Raw genomic sequence first — 20,309 nt, forward strand, 5'->3', positions numbered from 1 at the left:
CTGCTCTTCTGAAGCATCTGGTACTGGATTCTGTGAAAGTCCTCGTCAGAACCAGTCAGCTTTTTGGTTTGAGTTTGGATATCAAACCTCATTTTCTAGCTGCACACAAGACTGTGTAGGACTGTATAATGAAAGTCTGGAAGGAGAATTATAACTGATATGAAAAGTAATCTACCCAGTGAATTTTCTTGGAAAATGGTAGAAGTGAAACATAAATAGCACTTTTTAATAGAAAATGCTGAAACAAATCTGTCCTGTTGCCTTGGAGTCAGCATTCTGCACTGCACAAGAATTCTCTCGACTGTAACAAGAATACCTTTCAGGCTAGGTAGGATAGGTAAATGGACCAACAGAGCAAGACCAGCTCCTTTAAACTCTTTATCAGTGACACCAGTGTTTAAGTAGCACTTGATTGTTGCTGGGACATACGCATCACTGCAAATTAAGCTGGTACCCTTCAGGATCAAAATGGAAAGTTTAGTGTAAAACTGTGCCCACTGGTACTGACATTAGCTACTGCTAATGATCCCAGCTGCAGCATAACTGGTTGGCTCACTGTTCAAGCTTCTGTGGAGGAAGCATTTGGGAGAAGTTTCCTGATTTGCAGCTGTCTGAGGCTGATGTCATGGTGTACTAGCATGGAAATATTCACCGTAAGACATGGACTTGGCTTTAAGCTGCAAGGGAGTTTGGGACTTACGGGTTTTGCATTGTTGGTTCTTTTTATTATACAAAATATTTCCCCCGTGTAAGTAGCTCTTCAATGAATCACAACAATAGCTCTGAGCAGAGCTAAATTAAATACAGCATAAATTTAAACACATGTAATCTTTTTAGACATTAGCAAGATGATTTTCCCATTATTGCTAAGTGTGTTTATGAGGGTAACAGCCATTCCAGAAAAAAAAATTAGAAAGTTCCATTTTAATGGATCATTTATTCTCTTTATTGTTTAAACTTTTGTTCTGCAAAGCTTAATTACAAGTGAATGCCTGTAATGGTGAATTTTTTCCTCCAAAGTCTAGTGCTATGAGGCCTTAACAGCTGCAGAGCACACAGAGATCACAGATATTGGTACTCCAACATTCCTGGAGCCCACGACTTCGTTGAGGCATATTGAGTTTCTTGCTGGGCTGCAGGAGACTTAACAATACTAGCTTTAACCTAAACACAAGCAAAGAGGATCAACATACTGCCGTGCATGGGAAATAACTCATACTCCATATGTTTGCCTTGTGCTCACTCTGATTTGGGGCATTGCTTTTGCTTCAATGGCATGAAATGTTGCTCTCGGATTACCGTCACAGACTGCTTGTTTCCAGAGCAATCTTAAACTTGCTCTCAGTCACACAAACATGTTTGTTACTGCAGGTTAGCAAACTGTGCTGGATTAGTTGTCTGTTCACAGATGTAACACATAGAAATTGCTCAACACCCCTCTGCTTTTGGATTTACCCTGCAGTCTGGTCTTAGGATAGTCCCCTGGTTGCTGTGATAAATGCTTCATCTACTCAGTATTTACATCAGAAGCCTGTACAAATAGTGAACATTCTGTTAAATTACTTCAAAATATGAACCAATCCATGACTGAATTTCTTCCTTATTTCCTGGAATGAGCAACCACTTTGCAGGAACACAAGGGATTACTCCGTGGTCGGTGTAGGATCAGGTTCCTCCATACCTGAAAAGCAGATAAGCAGGGCGCCTAAACCAGGAAGCCAGGAGTTCTCAGTCCTAAGGTGTTTTAAAAGCAAGACATCTCTGCAAGGTGATTTGAATTCTTATCTGGTGATGACCCTCTCTCTCTGCTGTGACAATGAAGCAACATGACCAAGGCTGTGGTCCCAGGCTGGACACCTGAGCTGCATGCAGGTGGGTGCCGTGAAGCAGAGTTTCACCCTGACCAGTTATTTTCAGCTGTCTAAGAAATTGTAAATCATCAATGGTACTCAGAGCCTGCAGAATTGCTGCTGTACACACCCAAAAGGCAACAGCTGCTGACCTAAAGAGCAAGTAACAAACACTTGAGAATAGAGAAGGCCATTTTAAGGAGGTGATATGACAGTGCTAGTAAACATTTGAAGACTTTAAGTAGCTCAGAGAATGTGTAAATTGTTTTATAAGCTAAGGCATAGGCCACAGACAGGGGTCTGTGAAGGAGAGCTTTTTCAGATTCTCAGCAGGGACTCACTACTGACTATCATGACTGCTGGGTACAAAATGGAAGTTAGAAGGTAGATCCAGTCTGTCTGGAGACAAAGGTTAATCATTTCTAGTTTCTGTATTTGCAAGGTGATTTTATGGAGCATTTACTATATTAAAACTATGTACTGGTGATTAGATCAAGAAGGTCTTTGCCCTTGGGCAGTACTCTTTTGGCCTTGCACTCAAGCTCAGGCTGCAATTCTTACTTGCAAGTAAAATAAACCTTGATATTTTCTGCTTAAAATCTAATGCTTGGGCAAGATTTATCCTATATGGGCTGGCTTGTGCTTTAAGAACTTAAAAAGTATATGATCGTTACTACTACAACTGTTTTCTTTCTTTTTAAATTGCATTGAATGTGCATTCTTGGATGGAGTATTTGCTTTTTTATTATTTTATTTACCCATTTTTTTCAACAATTAAGATATTCAGCAAAGTTCTTTTAGATTTAGGGGGTTTGAGTACTTTGAAAATTTGGGGAACTGATTCCTTGTACTCTTTTTCCTCCCAGTTGTCAATCCTTAATATAGTATATGTTGGTACATCAGCTGCTTTCAAAGAGACAAGTAGCATGGAGAAATTTCAGCCAGTAAAGGTTTCATTACAGGCACAAAAAAAGATAAAGCAGAAATGCATTGGTTTCACATTAGGAAGAGAGGAAAAAGTAGTGCTATTTGAATAAAAGATTTTTGGAAAATGTTTCACAGCATCTTAGGAAACTTCACACCAAAGAGCTTTGCATATTGCACACAGAGCTTTGAGGATATATGCCACACAGTCTCTCCAGGAAAAGGGGTAACATGGGGAGGAGTGACTTAAAACAGCAGAGCACACTTCACTTTGGAGAATTATGATCCACTTCCGTGAATCAGGGGAAGAATATCAAATACCACTACAAATATACACAAAGATACAAGTCTGGGGACTGGTCCTTTCCAAATCTGTGCATGGAGCACTTTCTGCCAAGTGTCTGTTAACCTTTATGAACCCTGACAGCCTTGAGCTATTGTTGATATTAAAGGTAGCAACTGATTGGCAGAAAAATATTTATAATTAAATGCACTTTTAGGTTTTTCATTTTTCATGGGTACTGTCCACTGCAGACCACTCAACATGGATTTGATGGATTTGCACTGTGTGTTTTTTGCACAACTGGAAAATGAAGAGGTTTCTGGACTGAAAAGACCCTTCTGCACTTGCAGATTTTCCAAAAGCTCCCTCCTTCAATGAAGCCTGAGCAAGGTGATTCTCCTCTGGGTTTTCTTGAAAAAAAGATTGTGTGTCATCTTCCTTGGAAGAGGTTCTGGAAGCTGGAAGGAGATGAGAAGGATGATGCCTTTGTCAGCTCTTTCAATTCTATTTAGACCTTACTTTCCTGAATTACATATTACAGCTCCATATTCACAGCTGGCTGCTCCAACAAGCTTCTCATCCTTGCATAATATAAACTGTGTGGGATCCCATAGTCTTAAAGAATAATGAGCTCTTCCATCTGCTTTTCACATGTTCAGTCATTCTTCACAGGCAAGTCTCACTCTGAAGGTCTTTAAATGGTTAATCCCATTTCCAATGCCAATCCAGAAATTCTAGACACTCATGCTAGTGATGGTCTACCAGAAGGACACTGGAAGATTTGAGCAGTTCGGATATCTCCCTAATGATTCATTTGGTGTCAGGAGGCTCTGAGAATACCAGCAATGGAATGAGAGAGTGGAAGATGAACTGGTAAATCTGGTGGCATAAAAATAGCTGTCTCCTACCAGTTCTGGGAAGTCTGCAAGAAAAAAAAATGCCCTGTGCTATTCTAAGGCGTGTGTGCTTCAACTTAAAGATTTCAAGATGTTCCTCTCAAGACATCAGTAAGGTCCCTCTGAGTCAGATATGAAGAATAAAGAACTGGTGAACAAGTCCATTTTACACGTTTTTTACAAAGTACTTGACAGTACTTGAACTCTTCGCATAATGTTAAATTTTTATTCTTTTGAGACATTTATATTTCTGAAGGCAATAAATAAGATTTCTATCTGTGTCTTTGAATTTGTGCAATGGTGTAAGACCTTCCCATTCTACTAAAAAGTTTTTGACCTGAAGCTACACACAACTATTGTACTAATGTAAGAGAAAGCAAACAAATAGCAAGAACATACATACAAAAGACAAAAGTATTTCAGTTTTACAGTGCTGTAGTTTTGCTGAGTTTGGTGTATGACTTTGCCTGGGGTAATTCTGACAAAATCCTTATTATTTGGTTACATCTGTTGAAGAAGAAAGGGTATTGCAAGGGAGAAAAAGGAGCTAAGGGGCATAAGGATTCAGAAATATCATTTCAACAAAATCTTAAATCTGTTTTGTTCCACTGTTTCTGAGAAGAAAAACCTACTGCTGTCTCAGGAAGAATGTCTTACACAGTCTGTATAACCAATTTGGTAGCAGATGAGGGAGAAAAATGAATCTGTATTTCTTGCAGGCTGGTCATGTCCCCTGCCTGCTGGGTTACATAGAAGCTTAAGCAACCCTTCTCTCCTAGCAATAAGGGAAACAGAGAGGGTTTTTTGGTTGGTTGTTTTTTGGGGTTTTTTTCTGTGAAGCACAGTGCAGAACAACTAATAGGATGGCCAGAATGTACAAATTTGCTTCCTCCTGTGAAAAACTAATAAAACAATGGTTCAGCACTCACTTGAAAATTGGAGCACAGATGCATTTGCTACTTACACAAGCAGTCTTGGAGATGCCATAACAACCAGGCTGTTACCTGTTTAAAATTACCTGTTGTCACACTCTCTGCCTTTTCAGAAGACCTGTGAAAAATGTTGATTTTCTCCCATAACACAGGAAGGGAGCATCTTTGACATCTTAAATATGCATGTGGAATGGGAACTCCAGCTGTGCTCAGGACAGCTGTGCACATTCATTAACCCAAGACAAGAAGAGCTGTATTTTTGTTAGACTCAAAGACAGTTCTTTAAAAACTATGACACCTAATAATGCTGGTCAACATGAAAATCACCTTTCAGGTGTTTGACTGTTCCTGAGAAAGCCAAAGACTTCTTGTGGGCTTTCATGCCTGCTTTCTTTGATATCAAATGAAGTGTTTCTAGGCCTGAATCAATATGTAGTGAAATCAATATCTTCAGTAGACACTGGGTCCTTTTTATGCCTGGCTAATATACAGCAAAAACTCTGAATTTGTCTTATTCTCTTGCCCAATATTACCCTTCTGCTAAGCTCTTCCTGTCCTACATATTAAAATCTATTGGTTTTTCTTTATGTTTTCATTTGTATTTCCTGCATAAGCATAAACATTTCAATTTCAGATATGCAGTAGCTGAAAAATTAAAGTGAACAAGCAAATAAATACTTTTCACAGAAACTGCAACTAATCATTAATATTTCCAAACTTGGAGGGTTTCTTTGTTTGTTTGGGTTTTTTTTTTTTGGGGGGGGGGGTTCCATAGGATCTCAAAATAGTTGTGTCTGTTCCTCACAACTGAAGAATGCAAGGGGATATTGACAATTGGCACATATTAAAACTGTAATATTTTCCCATGTATTTAAACCTAAAGAAGTTTCTTTAGTGTAAGATAAATTCTTAGAGATCCAGAATTCCAAGTGCACTAAGAGTTCCTGAACACCTGGAATTTTAAATTAAATCTTCAATCAAAAGCCTGTCCTGAGCATTAGCAGTATTATTTTGGAGACAAAACTAATCAGCTATACTACATCTTTTCTGTCTCTGAAGATGAAAAATTGTTCCAGTATCCTGATTTTTTTCAGAAACCAAGTCAGATTTGGGCTCAAAGCACTGTTTCTGGGAGCCTGTGCTGGAAAACAGAAGTGTGCATGGCCTGTAGCTTCTGGGTGTAAGGGACTAAGCCATGCTTTGAGTTGAAAACCTACATGGTGACCTAAAATCTCACAAAAATCTTAAAATAGATCTTGTAAGGGTCATAATAAAGTTTAGTTGGACTTCAGAAGGATTCAGCCTCTGGACCGATGTTACTGCAGGTGGCACAGAGAAGAGGAATATTTGTCTGTCAACCGTGTCACCGTAAGTCACAGCCAGACAACGTAAGTCACACCAGACAACACATCCATCATTCCTCATGTTTCTCATTCTCATATTCTTTTGAGGAGCATAGGAGAAGGAAGCTTGGAGAAACAGTCTTCTCCCCACATGCTTCTAACTACAGTTATCTTCTCAGGAAATAACAGGAAAAAATTAGATTAAGATCCTAAATATGTTGGACTGTTATAGTCTTGATAAGAACCTACCTGTCAGTAGTGGCTGTAACAGGAATAAGAGGAGCTCACTTTCCATCTTCATCCTTTGGCTGACTGCCGTGTGCCATGGGACTCCACAAGGCAAGGACGTGGACCAGAGGAATACCTGCAGGGAAGGCCCTACTCAGTGAGACCCTCTGCTTCTCTGCACACACCTCTCAGGGAGCAAATGGTCTCATAGCGTATTCACTGATATTCTGATTCATTCAGCTCAGGGGAGCTGCCTGCAAGAAAGTAAAGGAATGAAAAAGATATTTTTGACACAGCCATCCACTACCATTTAATATAAACTAAGTAATAATACATTTAGGGCTATTCACCCTCCAAGTCCAGTTCAGTGTCCTCTGCTTTTGCTTCTCTATTGCTCTTCATGACATATTTTTCTGTGCCCAGCATACCTTTTCCACTGAAGAACCATTCTTTTATTCTCAAGACCTTACTAAAAACACTCTCTGTATTGATTCCCTCATGAGGCTTCTCATCAGTTCCAGTAGTTTATAACATGAATTAATGCTGAGTTTTGATTTATAAAATATTGCACAGAACTTCAAGGCAGGCGGATCAACCTTGTCTGTTGTTTTTTTTACCAATTTTATGAAAAATTTAGTATGTCTTTAAAAACAATGTAAATTAAATCTTGCCTATATTCTTGTCACTTCTTATCATAATTCAAATGATAATATGGTTTCTAACCTAGCAGATACTGCCAAAACCCTCACAAAATGCCTCTTGTGTCACATGGGGATAAGCTGCTTGATGACACATTTATGAAAAGAATTAATTGAAGGCAAGAGCTCGCCAAAAAAGGAGTAGAATTCATTTGTCCTGTTCTTGGGAGAAATAGGTCTCAAGTCCTCTGCCGATATAAATTCATTTGATTCCTACCGGCTGAAAATCCACTCCTGAGCTGGAAACTGGAAGCATTGCCCAAGACTGAGCACACTTGTTCATCAACCTCTCTCTACAGAGCTGTCAGCTAGAAACACATGGAAAACACACCTTCCCCCCACCAAACTCTAGCTTGCTTCTGTTCCCTTTCCAAACTTAAACCACACAAAAGGTTCCCTTTTCAGGTCAGCTCTCGGCCATTTTTCCTCTCAGGTGAAGTTCAGCAAAGAAGCCCATGGCTTTGCATTTTCTCTGTTATTCCATTATTTTGTTCAGATTGGTGAAATTCAGCTGCTACAAACCCCTTCAGGGCTTTTGGGATCCACATGTTCTGCTTACCACCCTTGTATAAGCCACAGAAATTTTCTCTGCTGGCTAGAAAATGCTTTGGCCCTTGTGACACCAACTCTGAAGTGAGCCCACACGATTTCCATGGATACACACTCTAAGAATCCGTAATCCTGGCAGTCTTCTCTACACTTCTGTATAGTGCAAGAGGGAAAGCTCCACTGCTCTACCATACTAGTCTGTTTGCTATCTTGATTTCCTGCACAGTAAGGCTGTTTTTCTTGAGCTTCATATGGTGGATGGGATTCATTGTGCCTCATCTTTTTCCTGATTTCTACATCCAGACTTCCGAGTTAAGCAAGAACTTAAAAGGAGAAGGTTATGTTAGCAAAATACAAAATCATCTAATTAGACATATAATTCTGTTGTATTACCATGTGAGCATGACATAAGGAATAAGATACCACAGACAGTAAAACTGGGAATTAGAAACAAAAGGAGGGTAACACCACCCTACTCACACATGTACTTTTGTTTGCACTGAGTTTTATGTGGTTTCTTCTGGGGGACAATGCCTAAAAAGCTGCCTGTGTTCATTTCATTCCTCAATTAATTAAATTTCATACTATTCCATTGCTTTTGTATCTCAGTTTCATGTTTACTCCTCTTCCTCACTTCTTTCCAAAGAGCGCTATTGCTCCTTCCGTCTGTTTCTTCCCTTCTCTGCTGTACCTCTTCTGTACTTTCCCATTTTCATTCAAGCCCCTCTATTTTCCCTCCCTCAGGCTCCTCTCATTATCTTTCCCTCCTCACACTATTTTATATGCTGTTTTCTCTTCTTGTATGTGTGTTTATTTTTAACTCTTCCCAGAGCTTTTTATCCCTGAGACACTTTCCCCCTGTCTCTCTGACCCACAGTGACTTGCACACACTGACACCCCGCCATTTTTTGCCCCGGCCCTGTGTTCATCTGTACCCTCGGTACCACACTCCATAGCACAGGAAGAGAGCAGGAATGAGTAAGAGATGTTGTGCTGGCAGGAGAGGATGTTGAAAGCCAGGGAAGTCAGACAAGGAGAGAAGAGGTAAATCCTTCTGTTAATCTGCAACCACCCTGCACCCCTCTGCAGCTTACTTTCCTTCTCTTGTCATTCTTAAGTCTTGTACAAGCCACGTTTTATCCCTTGGGTTTCACTCACAATGGCCAGTGCAACGATTTTTGCCCTGAAAATGTCCTTCCTGAAGAAGCAATACCTTTCCACAGCAGCAGTCTAGGCTCAGGATTTATTCCAGCTAGTCTTTATGGCTGTACCCTGCTGGCACATCCAGGGTCCAATCAACCAGTCAAAGGCATTACTATATACTAAAACATACACTGATCCCCTTCATTCCTCATTATATTAGCCAAATGTTCAATATATCACCAATTTTAGATTTAACTGTGGTGGTGGACTCTTATTCTTTTTAGGTTCTGGCCTTTCTTGTGTGTCTACCCAGCTCCAGACCTAAATTGAAGTCTTTTGTGTGCCCATTTTCTGCCCTTTTCTCAGTCTTTTACTTTACCTTGGCTGTACCCTGATGAAAATTTATTTATTGAGCTGCACCTCATGCTGAGGTTTGGCAATCCACTTACTGCCTCCCAGAGCCATCACTCAAGTCAGAAGAAAACCTTTCCAGAATAATCTTTGCCTCCTCTTTTTTAGTTGTCATATGGTTGTACTTCTATTGCTGCTCTTGACATCACCAAGTAGAAGACACTGACACCCAGGATTGCTGGGAGCCCCCTCACCTCTAACTCGCCATACAGCAGCTCAGTGAGCTCCCCCTGAATTCAGTCCCTGTGTCCTTGGCCAATCTGACTCTGGACCAGCTTCCCCTGCCACTGCACGGGGGGACACCCCAACATTTTGCACCACAATTTGTTTCGTCCAACTGGTCCGTGTTTGCCATAGTGTCAGCAAACCAGGAGCAGCGTTCTAGCAGATGCTCCTGGTGTAGGGATCCTCCTCTGGGCTGGCTTCTTGCAGCTGCTGGCAGCAGGGATCGAGTTAGCAGCAGCACCATGACATTTTCCAGGCTCTCTAGACTCTTCTCTCAGAAGTCTCTCCTAGCAGCAGGCACACTTTCTGTCACTCTGCTTTCCTCCATTAATGAGCTCAGCTGATTAGCCCCCTTGCTGCTTCAGTTTCTCCAAGCCACAGTAACACAAGCACTGCCTCCACACACTTTCTCGAATCCTAAACAGTGATTGCTCTTTTCTCTGTCTTGTCTTCAGCTGCCTTTTATCAATAAACCACAACAAGACCTGGCTGCTTTGATTTCAAAGTATGGTAGTACTCTCTGTGCTTCCAATAAATTCATGTTTAGTGAAACATTGTGTATCCAAAGCCCCAAGTGCAGATACCTTTTATCACCTAAAATACAGAATGATGGAGCTTTAAAACTTTTTGGTGCTTCGTGCTTGGCTCTCCGGTGAGCAAGTGGGACCCAAAAACGGAATTTAAAGCTGTCTGAGGTGGATTGCAGACATGCCAGAGAAATTGAAGAGAGTGCACTGGAGAGGAAGAAAACCCCTCCAGCAAAAAAAATAACATTTTGAAACCTTCAGATTTAGTTTGTATAGTTTGAACACAGCTGCATGAGCACTGTCACCATGATAGCTGCTCGTGACAGTCCCACTTCTATTCTTGGTATTCTTTGCCAAGCTGGAGAGAGGCTCTTGCTGAAGGCCACAAAAAAGCTCTGTCCCACATGACTAAAAGCCTACCACTTCTCTATGTGTCCCCAGGCAGCATTCACAGGTCCTAAGAAACAGAAAGAATGTTGAGCTTCTGGGACATGATGAGGCGTAATCTTGCTTTTCTACCAACATTATTTTTATGACTGAATCACTGTAATTATATTTTTCTTTGTGCAAATGTTATCTGCTCTTTCAGTACTATGGCTGGGTTTTTCTCCTTTTCTAATTGGATTCTTTGTCTCTCATGAATTTCATTGTCTGTGTTCCATACCCCACTTACCTAGTACGGCACAGAGTATTATGCTGCCTGTTACTGATTTTGTGGCCTGTTTGGGTGTCACAGGAACAGGTGGGGGGTTCTGGGTGGGTCACTGCTGGGAGCAGAAACCCAGAAAGGTAGAAAGGAATACTTTGACCGCAACATTGAAGCGTCTGCTATTCCCACCTTCTATTCATACCTGAGAAGCACAGAAGAAAAATTTCTGAGGTTGCTGGGAGCTCTCATTTGCTACGGCAGTGACAATAAACAAGACTGATATGACTGGTTAGAGAAAGGGGAGCAAGTTCAACAGTGACTCACATCACACATCTTGCATTGTACAGAGCAAGATGAATGAAACCATCCATACAGACAAGGGGATCAAATCAAGAAAGCAGTGCTATGCAAGAGAAGCCAGGATATCAGAACTAGAAAATGCCTCCCTGAACACAACTGTATTCTTGTCCTTTACATTCATTTTACATTTTATTCTTTACCTGTCAAAGGTGCTTTAAAATGTTTTAAAACCTATGTGTATGGAACTTCTGAAACCAGTAGTGTGATTATGTATATTAAAAAGCACAGGTAGATGTAAAAAACAACAATTAAGAGACAAGTCAATTGCTAGCACATTCTCTACTTTAGGGGGCTTTTCTTCCCCAGGAACATTTGATTTCTGCTGGCTTTAGTTATTTATGATTTAAAATAATAACTTGGAAATTGAGAAACGGGACCCTGGTTCAGGACAGCCTTAAAAATGTATTACAGCAAGTTTCAAACTGTTTTTCTGTATTGACCTGAATGCCCTCAACAAATTATACAAAACTATGTTGTGGGATGCTTTCTGGTATGCAGCATGTATCTAATGAATCAAACAGTTCTTTGGTGCTTGTAGGGACAGCTGCCAGATTTCTGCATCATAAAAATTTTGAATAATGCATAGGTTGTGGAAAAAAATTACAAACAGATACTGAGAAGAGAGACTCAGGACGCTGTATGAAGTCATGCATAGGGGCACTTGGCATGGTCAGGATAATACAAAATTATAAATGCATTTTTTTAATAGAAATAGACTCCTCCTTGGCACCCAGGACTGCCTTTCTGCCTCCGTGACAAACATGCTGAATGCAATCCTTCTGGAGAAACTCTGAGACTTTTAATTTGCTGGAGCATCAAAGACACTAAAGTATGACAATTCAAACTGTATGTGATGTGGCTATTGCAAAGGCTTGTTTGTTCTGTTTAGCCCTGGGCCAGGGGACTGGGTGCTGCTGGAGGAGCTGAGAAAGCCTTACGTGTTAATTCAGGAGTGATAGCCCCAAAGTTTGAATGACTGGAGCTTTTTGTACAGAGCTTTAAATACAGATTAGAGATATGGCTTCAAATCAGAGAATAATGCCATTGCCCTTGCCTATTGGGAGTAATCCCATTCTTTTTATCTTGGACTCATTGAGTCATGCACCTGATTTTACGAAGTCCAAAATATAGACTCTGTTTTGATCCTTATCAGTTCTGCACTTAGTGCCAAATGTTTGCAGTTTGCCTGTTCACTGAGCTTGCTGATATTTCCTTCCTCTGTTCCAGTCCCTTGCCCCCAGTTTGCTCCAGTGTTGAGGCTCCACAGCCTCCAACAGGGTGTCACATCCCATCAAATTGTGGCCCCTTTTATAAACCAGGCACTATTTATTTCACACAATTCAACCAGTGGTTCTGTTCCTTCATTCTTCACTGAGTCCCATTCCAACAGTTTCTCAAGATCTCTTGTTTACTAAATTTGAAGTTCCACTCTTGACTTCCACTTTCCCTGTCTAGAGACAAAAAAATCATTTTTCTACAGCGTGCTCACTCAAGAGATGAATATCAAATGCTGGCACTTGCTGCAATCCAAACACAAATTCTATTCTTATGGCTGCCCCTCATGCCTTCCAGATGTCAGAGCTGTCCATTTTCTGTAATACTTAGTACAGATGGACAACTTTCACCTGACAGCTGGAATAAACTAGCTGTTCATTCTGAATGAAGTAGACATAGTTTGACAAAAGAGCCAAATTTCCTATTGCATAGAAAAAATTGATGGAAAAAAACAAAGAAATCTTGAAGTGCTTGAGGCTGACTCTTAAATCAGACCCTTCATAAAATACAGATGCTCAGACTGTAAAGGGATAAGGAAGCCAGCAATAAAAAACACAAAACCAAAAAAACACACACAAAACCACCCCCAACCCATATTTTGCCCCATATGTTTTGATGGTACTGTTGGGTGAAAGATTCGTATGAAACTTAGCTGACATCAGACCACAGAGAAGGGTTATGATACAGTCTAAAGGTACACTGCATTTCCTTAATTTCTTTTTATTTTCACATCTCTTGCTTCTATGGACTATTTTTCTTATGCTTATGTGACAGATACAGGAACACCACTCTCAATAGTGACAAAGCACATGTAAAATCTCCACATATTATTTTTCAGCATTATTTCTGACTTCCACAGAGGATAACTCTGGAGTGTGCCAGGAGCTCTTGCATATGGATTTCTTTAAACCATCAGTGTCTATGGACATTCATTCAAGTCTGATTGCTATTAAATAATCTTAAAATCCTAAATTCATCTAGACAAATATACTTTAGACACCTTAGTTGGCTGGCTGGGATGAACTCTTGATCTAGACTTGCTACCTCTATTAGATATAGGCATTAATCTGAACTTTCCCTATACTCAGTAAAAACTTAAATGTCACAGCAAGAACTTGTTTTTCTTACTGGCCATCAGTTACAGATTTAGACTAGTCTAGGTAATCTTTCAAACCACATCTTCCAAATGGAGGTGCTCCTTTTTCTTCATTTCTTTTTCAGATCCAATCAAGAACTCAACAGGAGACATCACATAGGCATCTATCTTAATAGCTTTCCCCATCTGACCTTTGTTACTGTCTGAATCATCTTCTGTGGCATTGAAGTGTAACTTCCATCCTTGTCATTGGATATTTTGCATTGCATTAAAATTAATAGTCCCACAAACATCTCTTCCAGCTCTATTTGCTTCAGTTCACATGCATCACCCTGTCACAGGGCAGCTAAAATCTTTGCAGCTACTATTCTGACCCTTTTGCTTAGCTCTTCGTGTGCTCCATTATTTCATAGCTCAGCTGCCTTTTGTCACTGGGCTACTAACATATTTCTGCAGTCAGTGAGCATGCAACCTCATTAGTGTGATCCTGGGTAGTTACCAAATTCTTTTAAATATCCACTTAAAAGAATAAAAGAATGTATAAAAATTGCCTCATGAATAAGATCATATATGTACACTTCTATCAACTTACAAGAAATGGGTCCATGTGAACCTCATGAGGTTCAACAAGGCCAAGCACAAGGTGCTGCACCTGGGTTGGGGCATCCCCCAGTATCAGTGCAAGGTGAGGGAGGAAAGGACTGAGAGCAGCTGTGAGGACAAGGACTTGGGAGTGCTGATAGATGAGAGACTGGACATGAGCTGGCAACGTGCACTTGCAGCCCAGAAAGCCAAACATATCCTACAACAAAAGTAGCATGGCCAGCACATCAAGGGAGGGGATTCTGCCCCTCTTCTCTGCACTGGTGAGACACTATCGGGACTACTGTGTCCAGTTCTGGAGTCCCCAGCACAGGAAAGACATGGACCTGTTGGAGCAAGTCCAGAGGAGGGCCATAAAGCTGATCAGAGGGATGGAACACCTCTCCCGTGAAGACAGGCTGAAAGAGTTGGTTGCTCAGCCTGGAGAAGAGAAGGCTCCAGCAAGATATTATTGCAGCCTTCCATCACCTAAAGGGGCTTTATAAGAAACATGGAAACAGACCTTTTGGCAGGCTGTTGTCCTATATTTCTTTTATAAGTAAGACATTTTTTATGAGGAGGGCAGTAAAACATGGGCACGAGTTGCCCAGAGAAGAGGTCGATGCCCCAGCCCTGGAGACAGGCTGGACAGGGCTTTGAGCAACCTGATCTAGTTGTAGGTGTCCCTGCTCATTGCAAGGGGGCTAACTAGATGGCCTTTAAAAGTCCCTTTCAACCTAAACTCTTTATGATTCTATGTCTGTGTTTATTGCCTTTATCCTGTTCCCCTGAGGACATAAGCCCACCTCTGGTGAAGTGAGAACCATGACATGGACCAAAGCCTGACCTTCACTCTGGTTTACATTGCTACAAGTGGTGTTCCAAAATCACTTATCAGCCAAGAATGGCATGGGTCTGAGTTGCAAAATGCTGATTTGCCTATTTAGTGTGTGGATGCCATCAGTTCCCCAAACACTCAAGTTTCAGGTCCAGAAGAGCATCAACACGGGTTTAACATTTTCATTAAAACATTACCTTCTGCTGCCTTTCTGAGGGATGCTGTCTGTGTGTGCCCCTGAGGGGAAGTAGCTGTCAGGGAGCACCACCAAACAGCTTGCTCTGCCTGTGAAAATGTAGAGAGGATCATCAGGTTGAAAAATTCCTCACATTCTTTAAACAGCTCTCCCAAGTGAAGTGAGGAGGAAGAGCCCTGCCTCACAGAAGGCAGGCTGTGCCTCTGTGTGGCTGTGCCTCTGTGTGGCTGTGCCGTACTGCAGTGAGGGGAAGCGGGAGGTGGAATGCAAAACATTCATGGCCTTGAGTTCTGCTGAAAATGACTGACTGCTTTAATTAGTGGGAGCCCTGCCAGGTTCCCACCTGACAGCCTCTGTGATGCTCCCAATTGCCAGGCTTGCACAGATTTTATCAAGACACTGAATGTGGCAGCTGAAGAGCAATGGCTTCTTCTGCCTTCCCCAGCCTCAGGCAGTTCAGCACCCAGTCTTAGCTGGTTGAGACCAAATGCTGGCATCAACAGGTGCTCTCATGAGCACAGACGTGTGAAAGCTGCAACATCTGGAAGGTATTAGTCAAAAAGTTTTCTTCTATGCACTTGTTCCTCTCCAAACATGACTCGCTTCCACTGCAAACTTCCTTCACTATACATTATTTAACTAATTGTCTCTTCCAAACATATGTTCATCTCATATGTAAGTATGTAGAGTCCCTGAATTGAGAGTCATTTCTGCTGAGGCAGCAGCAAAAAACCTCTGTCTATCCCAGTGTGACCTGACAAACAGAAGCCCCAGACAAAAGTGCCTGCAATTCGAGCTGTCCTTTCACCTAGGACTGCATTGATACAACAACTTCTTCCTGAGATACACTTTATATAGGTATTTCTGCAACACCAGGAAACTACCATGTTACCAGTCTTCCCACAATCTCATTTGTTCAGGCCTTAGAAAGCAAGGATGAGAAAAGATGAGTGAATTCTTCCTCTAGAAATTATTTGGCTTATACCCTTAAGCTTCCCACATGTGCTTTTGTAGTGCACGGCATGACAAATAGTGGAAATAAGGGGAAAGATACTGAGAAATCTTCAAAAGACTTAGGGAAGTCTGGAAGATACTGAAATATTGTGGGGTTTGTTAATTTCATAGATCTATGCACATTATTTAACATGTGCCAACTTTGTCTAAAACCTCTAGATACCACTGGAATCTCTTGCTATGGGTGCTATGCAGCACAACTCCCTTTGCCATTTTCTCACCAGTATCTTCAACTAGCAGGTCTTATCTGCTCTGCCGTCCTTGCTTTTCATTACTACTGCTGCACTATATCTTGTAGTCTACTGTCAGTAAATGAAGTCTATTGCTCTTATGAGTTTCTACTTGTTTCATGTGATCAGTTTTGATTGCATTGTTCTCTATGCTGGAAATAAGGCTCTCCGTAAAATATTCAGGCAGAATTTCTGAATAGGCACAAGCTGTGTTTGCACTGGCTACCAAGAATTTCAGAGAGCAAATTAGAGTAGCCAACAAACCTGTCACGATGTCTTGGCAATGTAGCCAGTTGCGTAGGGTGGCAGACATCTGTGGATGAAGGGTGGCATCCCTCCTGCCACCACTGCAGGGGCAGTGAGGCTTGGTGAGGTGAAGGATACCATTGAACTAACTGGGGAGACAAGTCAGCCATACTGTGGAAGGTGTAGCAGTGTCTACTACCACAGCAGCAGAGTCTTGCTCTCATACAAGCTGTGTAATTGTACATAATGGCAGCTGTAGTTAAATTCATCTGGTTCAAGATGTTACAAATACAGTTGTACACCCTGTTCTTCCACTGACAGGCATTTCCTGCCAGCTGCAGGGGCAGAGGTATGGTGTACATCTGGTCCTCCATGTTCCCGTAGCCACTAGTGAGAATGAAGTCATTGCTGCACGGGCTGATCTCTTTCCCAATCTTGGGGCAGGGGAATAAATTTTGCAGCAGTCCAGACTGCTAGTTCTCCTGCATGCTGGCAGTTGGCAAGCTTCGTTTAGACTTGGATTGAATTAAGTGGAGAGCAAAAATCCACAAAATTAATGTGGTGACATTTCACTCCCTACGGAAATCTGTAGGCGCCAAAACAGCCATTACCTATATCAGTCCAACAGTTTAAGCATTTCCTGCTGTATTGTGGTATCAGTGGTGAAACTGGGTCCATCTGCAATCCAGCTGAAGTGTCAGCATCTTATTGGTTTTGGAATTACAGACTTTCAATCCAACAGCAACATAATGACTAATATCAACCCGTCCTGCTTGAATAATCACTTCTAATAATCAGTGGATGTGATTTCTTCATGGGTTCAGTGTCATTAAAAGGTCACATCTGGACAGGATGTAAAAAATAATAACTCCATTGACTCACTCAGTTGTCCCCCATTCTGTATTTACTGAAGCATTTCTGCCTGCATGGTAGCTTGCACTTGTCCTTATTAAATTGCTGCTTTTTTTTTCCAGAGACCACTTTTTCAATTTTTCAAGTTTATTTTGGAGTCTGAGCCTGTCTCACAGTCTCTAACTACTTGTTTTATAGGCCAACTTAATATCTCTATTCTCCCCTCTACCATTAAAGTAAGCAGCAAAATATGTAACAGAAATGACACTGAGGTTACCTCAGACTTCATGAAAGTTTTCCAAGACACTCTTCCTTCCATCAACAGTTTCTTTTTTTAGAAAGGCTATCCACCCAGTTTTCCTAGTCCATGAAGTACACTGGTTAAAAGTATTTTACTCCTGACTAATCTACTTTGACAGTTACTCAGTCTCTCCTTAGAGGCTTACAGTTTCATTTTTTGCTTGCTGTGTTTCAGAGTTTTTCCAACAGTTTAATTATGATAGCTGTTTAAGTTTCTTGATTCTTCAATCTCTTTGCCCTTTTTTTTCATGACAGGCCCTACATATGTCTTTTTTCAGTCTTCTGGTGCCTCACTCAGTCTCCAGGAGCTGTCTCTGATAATGGACTCGTCCAGGCATTGCAGTCTATTTGCTAAGCTAACAGAGACAAGGTCCATTAGACTTAACTCACATGAAAATATTTTTCTCAGCTAGCTATTCCCAGGAGTTTCCCTTCCTTAGGTGAAGGGTGCTATCAAGATATGATGTTGTTAATTGTGCTAGCTACAAGCTCTTGACAACTTTGGCTGGACAGCATCTTCCCTCTCCCAAATGGTGGTTAGGAGAGACATTCTTAGAGGACAAAACAAGGAGATTCAGTTTAGATTAATAACCACAGCCTTGTGTGATAGGCCTCTGTCCATCCTGAAGAGGACAGACTACCTGGCAGGGGGAGAGAGAGGAAGCATTTCTCTGCATTGAAAATGTAACCAGGACAGAGGGATAACAAAGGGGACCAGAGCTACTTGCACATATAAGTAAAATACAGCAAGTAGCTTCACCCCCAGGAGGAAAAGAGACAGGCGAAACATCAAAAATTTAATCTTAAAGCTTTTTAAACAAATTAACATCTCAAAAACCAAAGGAAAAATGTGCAAGGTTTGAATCCTGAAACAGATTTTACTTTGTAATTATTTTGTCTATTGTTCAAGGAGAAAAGAAAAAAAAAAAAGAAGTTGCCATTTGACAGAGGCTGCAAACAATTTCAATCTCAATTTTTCAGCTTAGTTGAAGAGCTGAAAAAAGTCAATTGTTTACAAAGCTCCTGTCCTGAAGCCTTTGAAAATTACCCTCTAGAGACAACAATTACGGGAGTTATGGTGCAGAACAACATCACAGAAGTTTAAATCAGAGCTGAGTTTTTGGTCATTTGGGAAGGTGCCTTCAGAGCTTGTTTTCAAATGGGCCTAAAAGCAGTTTCTGGACCAGTAATGAATACGGGTTGGCCTTCCCTGTGTCTCTTCATCTGGCACCATTAAGTATAATTACCTCTAGTGCTCTTCATGCTGACAGCATCAAATGACAGGTAGTTCTCCTGTTGTAGGCGGCATCTCTAAGATGTATTGTTGTGTGACTGTGCTGTCAGGACAGATAAGTAACTTTTAACTTCATTCACCATATCTGCATTCATGGACACCAGGATGCAATAGGAAATTCTTAGGGAATTCAATTCCTCCTTGAAGTCCTCTGGTTCTTGGAACAGTTCTGAGTTTATCCACTGGAGCTCAGCAAATGGGTTGTTGCTTTCTTCAGACCTTGACTAATAAGAATAGACTACTCAAGTGCCGAGTGAAAAGGTTAAATTTTTTTCCCCCCCAGTAATCAGCAGATTAACTCATCTCTGAACACCATTCCTGTTCATGTAGTTCACCCAGTTTACTAGTATCACAAAGTCATGGAGACCAGGCTGTAAGCTTCACTCAGGTTCAATCTGGTAAAGAATTCACACCTGCTTCCTGGAGCATCTCCTTCAGGTGTTGGCCATTCAATGCCTTCAGTTGCCTCAGCTGCAATCAGTCCACACACTTTGCAGAAACCACACCCTTGCCATCTGTGGAGCTGGTCTGTACAACAGCTGTCTTAACCATTTATTTTTCATCCCAACAGCAGAATGGAAAAAATAATCTCTGCATGTGTGCATGTGCACACATAAACTCAGAACCAAACCTTCCCAGAGTTTTAAGTGAAATAAAAGAGAAGAAAAGTTGTAAGTTGTGTGTTGGATTCTTTCTCCAAAGCATTTTATTCAAAGCAGTGTAGAAGACCAGGGATGGGACAAGAGTTCTCTTCATGATACTACAAAATAGAGGAACCCCATAGCCAGCCTATGATGAGATCACCTCTTTGGGCTGTGAAGGACCCAAGTTACTCACATGCTTTGAGAGCACCCAAGAGATCCCAGACCCCAGAGACATGTCTGATCTGTGTCCTCAGCATGATCTAACAGGGCTTTTCCAATCTCTGGTTTTGGGGTTCTTTGTTCTGTAAATAGATCATAACCAGTCACAGAACTAGCATTGAAGGCTAGAATCAGTCACAGAGGTTGATCTCACTAGAGTGCCTTTATACTCAGTGGACTTCCTGTGTAGGGAACAGATATCTTGTTTTGATTTGAGTTCAGTTGAGTGCCAAGATGATTCCCATGTGAGGTCTGTGCTTTTGAAATCAATCCCCTTTGACCTGGAAATGTGCCAGTCTTGGTATTACACAAAGCCTGATTCACCCTGACTGCTTTCCTTCAGCTTTTCTTAGAGGTGCACTGAATATTCCTATTATTAATACAAGGGAAACCTCATTGGGATTTTGGATGCTTTAATGTTTCTTGTAAATCACGTAAAAGTAAAAGGAAGCAAACATTATAATGTGTCAGTAGCTGATATATTGCATACAGACAGTGGAAAAAA

At 41.2% G+C, this 20,309-nt stretch overlaps 1 long non-coding RNA gene across 1 annotated transcript; it reads right to left on the reverse strand.

Annotated features, from left to right (window-relative positions):
• Window positions 1–956: 956 nt before the first annotated feature.
• On the reverse strand, window positions 957–19,323 carry LOC138108229 (uncharacterized). Its single transcript, XR_011149908.1, has 3 exons — window positions 16,514–19,323; window positions 6,478–6,710; window positions 957–1,681 (listed from the first exon to the last, which is right to left on the reverse strand). It is a non-coding gene; the product is annotated as an uncharacterized lncRNA (long non-coding RNA).
• Between the last annotated feature and the right edge of the window lie 986 nt (window positions 19,324–20,309).

Source organism: Aphelocoma coerulescens, chromosome 1 (genome assembly GCF_041296385.1).
Source record: "Aphelocoma coerulescens isolate FSJ_1873_10779 chromosome 1, UR_Acoe_1.0, whole genome shotgun sequence".
NCBI classification, from domain to species: domain Eukaryota; kingdom Metazoa; phylum Chordata; class Aves; order Passeriformes; family Corvidae; genus Aphelocoma; species Aphelocoma coerulescens.